We start from the raw sequence: 10,876 nt of genomic DNA, 5'->3' as shown, positions 1-10,876 counted from the left end.
TATATTTTTTTACTTCCTTCCCTGCCCAGGAGATGTGATGTGATCAAACCATGTCCCTATACGGTCAGATGCGGCCATTACACAGTCATTACACACGGCACATTTATAAGATTATCTCTACACAGAAACATTTTATTTAAACACAATTGTGGAAATTATTAATATTCTAAGATCTATTGAATAAAATGAACTTTTGTTAGTGGGAAAACCCCTTTGAGGGGCTGCACAGCACAGCTCTGTCAATAGAATAGTGGCCGTGGCTGGGTACTGCACATACAACCACACCGATCAGAAATTGATTAGCTATCCTAAGGATAGGCCATTAATTTTCAAGTCCTGGACAACCCTTTCACTGGCGCACGCTGACTTACCATACAAGCAAAACCAGACCACTTCAACAACTCCAATGACCCTCACAAAGATCCTCATTCCTGTGCTTAACAGCTAAGCCACCACTAGAAGATGTTATCATTATCAGATCCTTCAGGTTGGCCATCATAGCTCAGCCTATTCGCCTCCATTGTTTAACAGATTTTATTAATTAAAATGATTCGACCATAACCTGCCGCCAACTTCCACCTGACTCCCCAAATGCAGCACCATAAACCAAGCTAATTTTATTTAAATAAACTTTCATTATAACTTTTTTTATTTATGTATTTTTTTTATTGGCCTGAAATATAAATTTCAAGAACAAATCAAGCAAATACCTATAAAAGGAGCATAAACTCCAACTCGAAGGGCTGTCCTCTAGCACTCAGGAGAGGAAAAAAAACCCTGTGGATGAAACCTTTAACAAACTATGGTTGAATGATTGCCCTTAATGATGTTCTTAAAATTACATGATAGCATAAATTAAAAAAGAAGATAATAGATAAATAAGAGTTTCATTGATACATAAATCAACTTAAACAGACTAAGCAGTCAAGTAAAATATAAAATACACAGCAAATAAGCAGTTGCACAGTAAAACAAGAAAATGGGCAGGTCGGAATAAACAGACCGGAAATGACATCTCTTCATAAAGCCCACCCTCTCAACAGTAAAACACCCAGCACGCAGACAGGCTACTAATTCTAAAAGAGGAAGCACCCAGCCTAATTCCATTCACACAAATATAGACAATAACTTCTTCAGGAGTTGAAGCCCACTCACCCGCCTTTCTACAGTCAAGTCCCCCCTTTACTTAGTACTCCGGGTGGCTTAATTCCTGTACTGAAGTGTTATTTTGCCTGACAATTACTACTGACCTTTTAGCCTGTCTATATACTGACTATACTTATATTTATATACCCAGATGTGACCTATAAATACACAGATTTTCTGTTGCCTTTGTAATTAAAATCATTTGTACATGTGTATGCAGATTTCAAGCTGGATACAAATCCAAGAAATTAAAACAGAAGAAATTTGGTAAATCGTAAACATTTTTGGGTTGGTTCTTTCTGACAATATAAAAAATATTTATAAGGAAACCTTTTTGAAAAAATCTGCAATATAAAGCGTATTTAATTTTGTAGCATATTTAGACTTTGAATGCAGCCAGCATTGCAAACAATGGATATTTTCACTGAACAACCAGACCTACATTAAAAAAAAGTTATATTTTTTTCACTTTGTTTAAAAAAAATCTTTATATTTCCACCTTATGTATGTATTGTAGCATATTTATACATTAGCATAGTATAGACTATAGAAAAATGTATATTAAAAGGTATAGATATACAGTAGCCATGGCAACCAAAATGATGACATCCTTTGTTTGCTGGATGTATTCAGAAAACTGCATATTTTCTGACTAAGTAATTTTATTTATAAAAATATTTAGAAGCAGAAAGTAGCAATGCTGAAAGTAATTTTAGAGCTAATAAAAAACTGGGTTTGAAGGTGCAGTTTGGCTTTAAAATCGAATTTGCTGTCACACTAATGTAAAAATCTTTTATCTAAATGAAAAAATAGGAACAGTACTTCGTAAGGAAAAACATCGGTACTAGGGGTATAATAATTGAAACCCTTCCGCCCCCTCATTGTCGGTGTTCACCTTTGTAAGTTGTAATAAGAAGAACACAACATCTAATATTCCCTTAAAACACAGTCATGGCCGAAAGTGTTGAAACCTTGAATTTTTTCAGAAAATAAAGTATTTCTCCCGGCAAATTATTGCAATTACACATGTTTTGTTATACACATCTTTATTTGCTTTGTGTGTATTGTAACAACACAAAAAAACTGAGAACAAAAAAGGCAAATGGGCTGGATAAAAATGTTGACACCTTTCCAAAATAATGGGTAAACAACTTTGCTTCAAGCCTGTGATGCTCGTTCAAACTCACCTGTGGCAAGTAACAGGTGTGGGCAATATGAAAATCAGGGTTAAGGAGTTTTTGTAAAGAGAGGATGGCACTCTGTCCCTCTTAGGGGAGAACCACCACTGTGGTTCCCTCATTTTTTCATTATCTCTTTGAAGTTATTCTTTTGCACAAAGCACTTTAGGGTACAGAGGCGCTCCATTTACAAAGAAACAGTGTTGCCCTGATACTCCTGGATGCAGTGCATTTTCCCAACAAGTACATCCCCTGATGATATCTTTTTATTAAGAGGAGAAACGTGTCGGGAGGTTCTCTTTGGGTTATTTAAGGATACACTTGGGTACTGCCCTTGTCAGGGTGGGAGTAAATGCAGAGGGCATGACAGGGCATTTAGATTACATCTGTTGCCCTTGGATATCCGTGGAAGTCAGTCAGATATGGTGGCCTGCTACATCTGAACTGGGTGAGATCTAATCTATTAAGCACTTTCCTTTCCACTATGTCACTTTTTTCTATTTGTCTTTGTATGGTGCTTATGTAATTTACTGTGTATATATTTTTGACTATTTCAGTGCCATAAGGATCATGCAGTTCTCAATTAATGGGACCCGCAGCGGACACCTAGTTATTCTTGTCTTGTTGGCCCTATCTAGGTCTGTACATCCAGGGATATACTGGTTTTTATTTGTTTAAATAAACATTATGTTTTAGAGACTCTTTCCGAGCTATATGGCAATATGAAAATCATACTTGAAACCAGATTAAAAGGGGAAAAGTTGACTCAATCTTTGCATTGTGTGTCTGTGTGTGCCATACTAAGCATGGAAAAACAGAAAGAGGAGAAGAGAACTGTCTTAGGACTTGAGAACCAAAATTGTTGAAAAATATCAATAATCTCAAGGTTACAAATCCATCTCCAGAGATCTTTATGTTCCTTTGTTCATGGTGCACAACATAATCAAGATGTTTACTACCTATGGCACTGTAACTAATCTCCCTGGACGTTCAGGGAAAAATTGATGAAAGGTTGCAATGCAGGATAGTCCGGATGGTGGATAAGCAGCCCCAATCAAGTTCCAAAGAAATTCAAGCTATCCTGCAGGCTCAGGGTGCATCAGTGTCATCATGAACTATCCTTCAACATTTGAATGAAATCAAACAGTATGTCAGGAGACCCAGGAGGACCCCACTACTGACACAGAGACATAAAAAAGCTAGACTACAGCTTTCCAAAATGCTCAAAGGAAGGGAGGCCACACCATTACCTGCACTAAATGCAGAAATCTAAAACTAAACCGGTTTAGGTTTCTGCACTTCGTGCAGGTAATGATGTGGCCTCCCTTCCTTTGAGCTAGACTTTATATTTAAATAGCTTCCCATTTGCTGTGTGTCTGTGTTTGGGACCCGGTCCTGCTCAGCCTTTATTCACACAGACGTCCTTATGATTCATGGTAAAGTTTTAATACTACAGGCTAGGATCATCCCGAATTTGAGGACATGCTCATGGGATGGCTTTTACGCTTTTTTATCAAATACAGTGTTTACTAAGTACCCTATTTATATGCACTATTGCTTTTATTTATTTAGGCTATGTGCCCACGTTGCATTTATGAAGCAGAAAATTTCTGCTGCATAAATGCAAGTCCTCTCCCGGAAAAACGCATGCGGAATTCCGCACGCGTTTAGGCTGTGTGCCCACGTAGCATTTTTCAAGCGTATATGCTGCGGAATTTCCGCAGCGTAAACGCTTGAAAAACGCATGTATATCCGCACCCCATGGTCCCCAATGGGATTCCGCAAGTTCTATGCACATGCTGCGGATTTTTCCGCAGCATTTATGCCGCGTTCAAAAATCCGCAGCATGTCATTTAATTTTGCGTTTCCGCAAGCGGAATTGCCTTTGTCCAATGCATAAAAAACGCAAGGCAATTCCGCATGTGGAAAACGCGTGATAAACGCGCGAAAAATGCGCGATAAACGCGTGCGGAATTCCGCATGCGTTTTTCCGGGAGAGGACTTGCATTTATGCAGCAGAAATTTTCTGCTTCATAAATGCAACGTGGGCACATAGCCTTATCGCGCATTTTTCGCGCGTTTATCACGCGTTTTCCACATGCGGAATTGCCTTGCGTTTTTTATGCATTGGACAAAGGCAATTCCGCTTGCGGAAACGCAAAATTAAATGACATGCTGCGGATTTTTGAACGCGGCATAAACGCTGCGGAAAAATCCGCAGCATGTGCATAGAACTTGCGGAATCCCATTGGGGACCATGGGGTGCGGATATACATGCGTTTTTCAAGCGTTTACGCTGCGGAAATTCCGCAGCATATACGCTTGAAAAATGCTACGTGGGCACACAGCCTTACTCACAGCAGGGTATATATTTATTCTATTTCTGTCTTAGGTTTCATTAGCTATATTCCCATAGATCTAAAGTGTTTCCCCAGTTAGTAGGAGTTGTAGATGTTAATAATTAAATAAAAATGTAAAATAAAATGGGATTCTACACATTAAACGAATGTTGGCCAGACATGCTAATTTCTGTGAGACCAACAAACAATATTTTTGTATGCCGGGTCAAGGTAAAGATGGATTGGCCATGTTGAATTTCAACATGATTCTTTGTTCTCAAGGGAGATAAGGGGCAAGCAAATGTGTCCGGCAGCTGCTTATTCCCCTTTCCTTATTGAGAACACATGAGTGCTCAGATGAACCAAACATGCTTGGGGCTGGGGACCAGGAAGAATAGTTCTTTGCCAAATGTGCCACAACCTGACATCTATAAAATGTGTATGGTCACTAGAGATGAGCGTTGTTCTACTCGAACTGTTCGCCAATCTCAAATTCGAGCTGTTTTGGGCGGTGTTCGAGCCGGTCGGCGAACACGAACAATTTGAGAAAAATTCGGCTGTTCGAGGTTATGTTCGATAACTGTTCGTGCACCAAAATCATAACTGGATTTTTTCTCAGTAATGATGAAAATTAATGTTAATACGCAGTTTGAGTGTACAGCGGGGCGGGGGGAGGGGCAAAGGATGGATCTCTGCAGGAACAATGAAGATCTCCATTTTTTTTTCTCTTTCCCGCATTTGCAGTGGGGAGGTGCAATCTGTCAGCCTATCAGCAGCGCACACACGGAGCGAAGTGCTTTTTTTCACACAAGCAAGGGCATGTGTGATTGGCAGTGTATGTCACATGTCCTTGCCCTATAAGACCAAGCCATTTTCCCCGTCGCCACCATTTTCTCACTGCTGCAGCTGCGTGTTAGACGGCACCGCTGTTGCTGTGTGCGCTATACCTTGTTAATTTCAAGCCAATTTTCGCACAAATATACAGATAGCTTGGGAGTAGGGAATAGTTGTGATTGCAGTCCTTTTAAGGACTAGGTTACAGCATTTCCTACGACTTTTATCAAGCAGGTATGTGCTCTTAAATAGATAGATTGTGGGAGTAAAGACTAATTGTAATTGGAGTCCTTTTCAGGACTAGATTACATCAGTTCCTATCAGTTTTTGCCAGGCAGGTCTGTGCCAGTGCTGTGCAAGTTTTTTTCACAGCATTTGGCTGAATCTAGCAAAGCTAATCCTTTTTGGCCTATTGCAGAGTGTGTTAGTCAGTGGAGTAGCCTATCTGTGTTGCAAGATATACCACCTGTGTATAGAATACCAATTTTTTTTACTGCACCTAGTGAAGTAAAATCTTTGGGCATAGCATCATTCTATTAGTCCATCTATACTGACCTCCATCAGGTTGCAAACTGAATATAATTTTTTTCTGCATGTAGCTCTGAAAAAATATTTGGGCTTCTAGCAGTGTGTGGGACTTGGTCTATTAGTCCATCTATACTGACCTCCATCAGGTTGCAAATTAAAAATAATTTTTTTCTGCATCTAGCTCTGAAAAAATATTTGGGCTTCTAGCAGTGTGTGGGACTTGGTCTATTCGTCCATCTATACTGACCTCCATCAGGTTGCAAATTAAAAATAATTTTTTTCTGCATCTAGCTCTGAAAAAATATTTGGGCTTCTAGCAGTGTGTGGGACTTGGTCTATTAGTCCATCTATACTGACCTCCATCAGGTTGCAAATTAAAAATAATTTTTTTCTGCATCTAGCTCTGAAAAAATATTTGGGCTTCTAGCAGTGTGTGGGACTTGGTCTATTAGTCCATCTATACTGACCTCCATCAGGTTGCAAATTGAATAAAAAAAATTTCTGCATCTAGCTCTGAAAAAATATTTGGGCTTCTAGCGGTGTGTGGGACTTGGTCTATTAGTCCATCTATACTGACCTCCATCAGGTTGCAAATTAAAAATAATTTTTTTCTGCATCTAGCTCTGAAAAAATATTTGGGCTTCTAGCAGTGTGTGGGACTTGGTCTATTAGTCCATCTATACTGACCTCCATCAGGTTGCAAATTAAAAATAATTTTTTTCTTCATTTAGCTCTGAAAATATATTTGGGCTTCTAGCAGTGTGTGGGACTTGTTCTATTAGTCCTTCTATACTGACCTCCAGCAGGTTGCAAATTGAATATAATTTTTTTCTGCATCTAGCTCTGAAAAAATATTTGGGCTTCTAGCGGTGTGTGGGACTTGGTCTATTAGTCCATCTATACTGACCTCCATCAGGTTGCAAATTAAAAATAATTTTTTTCTGCATCTAGCTCTGAAAAAATATTTGGGCTTCTAGCAGTGTGTGGGACTTGGTCTATTAGTCCATCTATACTGACCTCCATCAGGTTGCAAATTAAAAATAATTTTTTTCTGCATCTAGCTCTGAAAAAATATTTGGGCTTCTAGCAGTGTGGGACTTGGTCTATTAGTCCATCTATACTGACCTCCATCAGGTTGCAAATTGGATAAAAAAATTTTCTGCATCTAGCTCTGAAAAAATATTTGGGCTTCTAGCGGTGTGTGGGACTAGGTCTATTAGTCCATCTATACTGACCTCCATCAGGTTGCAAATTAAAAATAATTTTTTTCTGCATCTAGCTCTGAAAAAATATTTGGGCTTCTAGCAGTGTGTGGGACTTGGTCTATTAGTCCATCTATACTGACCTCCATCAGGTTGCAAATTAAAAATAATTTTTTTCTTCATTTAACTCTGAAAAAATATTTGGGCTTCTAGCAGCGTGTGGGACTTGTTCTATTAGTCCATCTATACTGACCTCCATCAGGTTGCAAATTAAAAATATTTTTTTTCTGCATCTAGCTCTGAAAAAATATTTGGGCTTCTAGCAGTGTGTGGGACTTGTTCTATTAGTCCTTCTATACTGACCTCCAGCAGGTTGCAAATTGAATATAATTTTTTTCTGCATCTAGCTCTGAAAAAATATTTGGGCTTCTAGCGGTGTGTGGGACTTGGTCTATTAGTCCATCTATACTGACCTCCATCAGGTTGCAAATTAAAAATAATTATTTTCTGCATCTAGCTCTGAAAAAATATTTGGGCTTCGAGCAGTGTGTGGGACTTGGTCTATTAGTCCATCTATACTGACCTCCATCAGGTTGCAAATTAAAAATATTTTTTTTCTGCATCTAGCTCTGAAAAAATATTTGGGCTTCTAGCAGTGTGTGGGACTTGGTCTATTAGTCCATCTATACTGACCTCCATCAGGTTGCAAATTGAATAAAAATAATTTCTGCATCTAGCTCTGAAAAAATATTTGGGCTTCTAGCGGTGTGTGGGACTTGGTCTATTAGTCCATCTATACTGACCTCCATCAGGTTGCAAATTAAAAATAATTTTTTTCTTCATTTAGCTTTGAAAAAATATTTGGGCTTCTAGCAGTGTGTGGGACTTGGTCTATTAGTCCATCTATACTGACCTCCATCAGGTTGCAAATTGAATAAAAAAATTTTCTGCATCTAGCTCTGAAAAAATATTTGGGCTTCTAGCGGTGTGTGGGACTTGGTCTATTAGTCCATCTATACTGACCTCCATCAGGTTGCAAATTAAAAATAATTTTTTTCTGCATCTAGCTCTGAAAAAATATTTGGGCTTCTAGCAGTGTGTGGGACTTGGTCTATTAGTCCATATATACTGACCTCCATCAGGTTGCAAATTGAATAAAAAAATTTTCTGCATCTAGCTCTGAAAAAATATTTGGGCTTCTAGCGGTGTGTGGGACTTGGTCTATTAGTCCATCTATACTGACCTCTATCAGGTTGCAAATTAAAAATAATTTTTTTCTTCATTTAGCTCTGAAAAAATATTTGGGCTTCTAGCAGTGTGTGGGACTTGTTCTATTAGTCCTTCTATACTGACCTCCAGCAGGTTGCAAATTGAATATAATTTTTTTCTGCATCTAGCTCTGAAAAAATATTTGGGCTTCTAGCGGTGTGTGGGACTTGGTCTATTAGTCCATCTATACTGACCTCCATCAGGTTGCAAATTGAATAAAAAAAATTTCTGCATCTAGCTCTGAAAAAATATTTGGGCTTCTAGCGGTGTGTGGGACTTGGTCTATTAGTCCATCTATACTGACCTCCATCAGGTTGCAAATTAAAAATAATTTTTTTCTGCATCTAACCCAGCCAATAGTTTTGGCCTAATACCACAGTTTGGCCACTCAGCTCTGCTCGGTGACCATCCATTGTTTTTTTGTGCAAACAACTCCAGAGTTGTGAATTAGTTAACCACCAAAATGAGTGGAAAAAGGCCTGCTGCTGGTGGAAAGGGGAATAGGCGTGTTGGGAAGGGGAAAAAAGGTTGTGTCCGTGGGGTAGGTGCAGAAGAAAGACCATCTTCCAGCCAAACTAAAATGTCTACTTCTTTTAGCGGACAATGTGATAAGATCCCTTTCTTACGGCCACGCCAATCGCTACAAATTCCAGATGAGGCACAAAAACAGCAGGTGCTTCGACGGATATCAAGTGCTCCTTTAAGTGGGCTCTCCTCCACATCAACTTCAACATCACAAATACTCCAGTCCTCAAAGGTGTCACCCAAATCGCACTTGCTTCCTCACAGCTCCCAAATCTCCAGCTGCCCGTCTGAGTATGAGGTAGAACAGATGGTTGAGTCTGCAGAGCTGTTTACTCATACTATAGCCTGGGAATCAGAGGTCGACTCCAGCGCTTCTGTGAATCCAGACGAGGAAATGATCTGCACTGATGCCCAGAATCTTTATGAGTCGGATTCAGGACCAGACGCAGAAGGTTCTGACCATAATGTAGACCCTCATTCCCAAACTGTAACTCCTGTTGGTGGAGACAATGAGGAAGACGATGATAAGACTCAAATACCTGATTGGAGCGACAACTTTAGTTTTTTGTCAGGGCAGGAACAGGTTGGCTCTGAGGACGACGGGTGTGATAACGCACAGGGTGATGATGATGAGGTCGGAGATCCCACTTACTGTCAACCCACAGTCAGCCAAGAGATGAGGTCAGCAGAGGAGGTGGAGGAAGATGCTAGTGACGACGAGGTCAGGTTGCGCCTTCCTGGACAGAGACGTAGTACTGGAAGCACGTCAACAACTGCATCCTCAAACACAACTCTGCCTCTCACCACAAGTCGTGGTGGCACTTCAGGTCGCATGGGTGCTAAGCCTTGCATAGCCTGGGCATTTTTTCAGATCGATAAAGATGACCCAACTCGTGTTATCTGTAACATTTGTCAGCAAAAGCTAAGTAGAGGCCAAAAAATACATAGTTTGAGTACTTCATGCATGAACCGGCACATGGACATGAAGCATAAGTTGCAGTGGGAAGCTCAGTGTGCTACAATGCGGCCTAGCCGGCCGGGCCAACCACCGTCTGCCATATCTTGTGCATCCGCGGCCTCTTCATCCTCTGTGACTGGGGGGACAGCAGTCACACCTGTTTTGGGGCGCAGACCTGCCACCTCTTTACCCGCAACAGCCAGCGTGATTGGCAGATCATCATTTTCTTTGGAGGTGGTAACACCAGCTGGTCTTGAGCGCTGTCCGACATCGATAGCACCACCTTTGGATCAAGGCAACCTAACATGTCCGCCTGCATCTTCCTCACAGACCAGCAGTTTGCCGGGGACACCCTTATCAACCCCGTCTAAGCACAATAGCCAGCCCTCGGTCCCTCAGATGTGGACAAGTAAAAGACCATTTCCTCCTAGCCATGAGAAAGCTAAGAGGTTGAATTTCACCATCTGCAAGCTCTTGGCTACAGAAATGCTGCCTTTCCGCCTGGTGGACACAGAGGATTTTCGAGACCTTATGTCCGTCGCAGTGCCCCAGTACCAGATGCCCAGTCAGCACTACTTCTCAAAGAAAGGTGTGCCTGCGCTCCACCAGCATGTCGCACACAACATCACCGCTTCTTTGAGAAACTCTGTGTGTGACAGGGTGCATTTCACCACAGACACTTGGACGAGTAGGCATGGACAGGGGCGTTACATGTCGCTGACTGGGCACTGGGTAACTATGGTGACAGCAGGACAAGGGTCTGCTGTCCAAGTCTTGCCGTCCCCACGAGTTGTGCGTCAATCCTCTTTATGTCAAAGTTCCTCCACTGCTTCTGCCTCCTCAACCTCCTCTCGGTCTTCCACCTGCACCCAAAGCCTGTCTGGTCATGCCACAAGC

Source organism: Phyllobates terribilis, unplaced genomic scaffold, assembly GCF_046119375.1.
Source record: "Phyllobates terribilis strain yellow unplaced genomic scaffold, ASM4611937v1 Scaffold_11__3_contigs__length_659146591, whole genome shotgun sequence".
In the NCBI taxonomy this organism is placed as follows: Eukaryota; Metazoa; Chordata; class Amphibia; order Anura; family Dendrobatidae; genus Phyllobates; species Phyllobates terribilis.
This window is presented reverse-complemented; position numbering follows the sequence as displayed.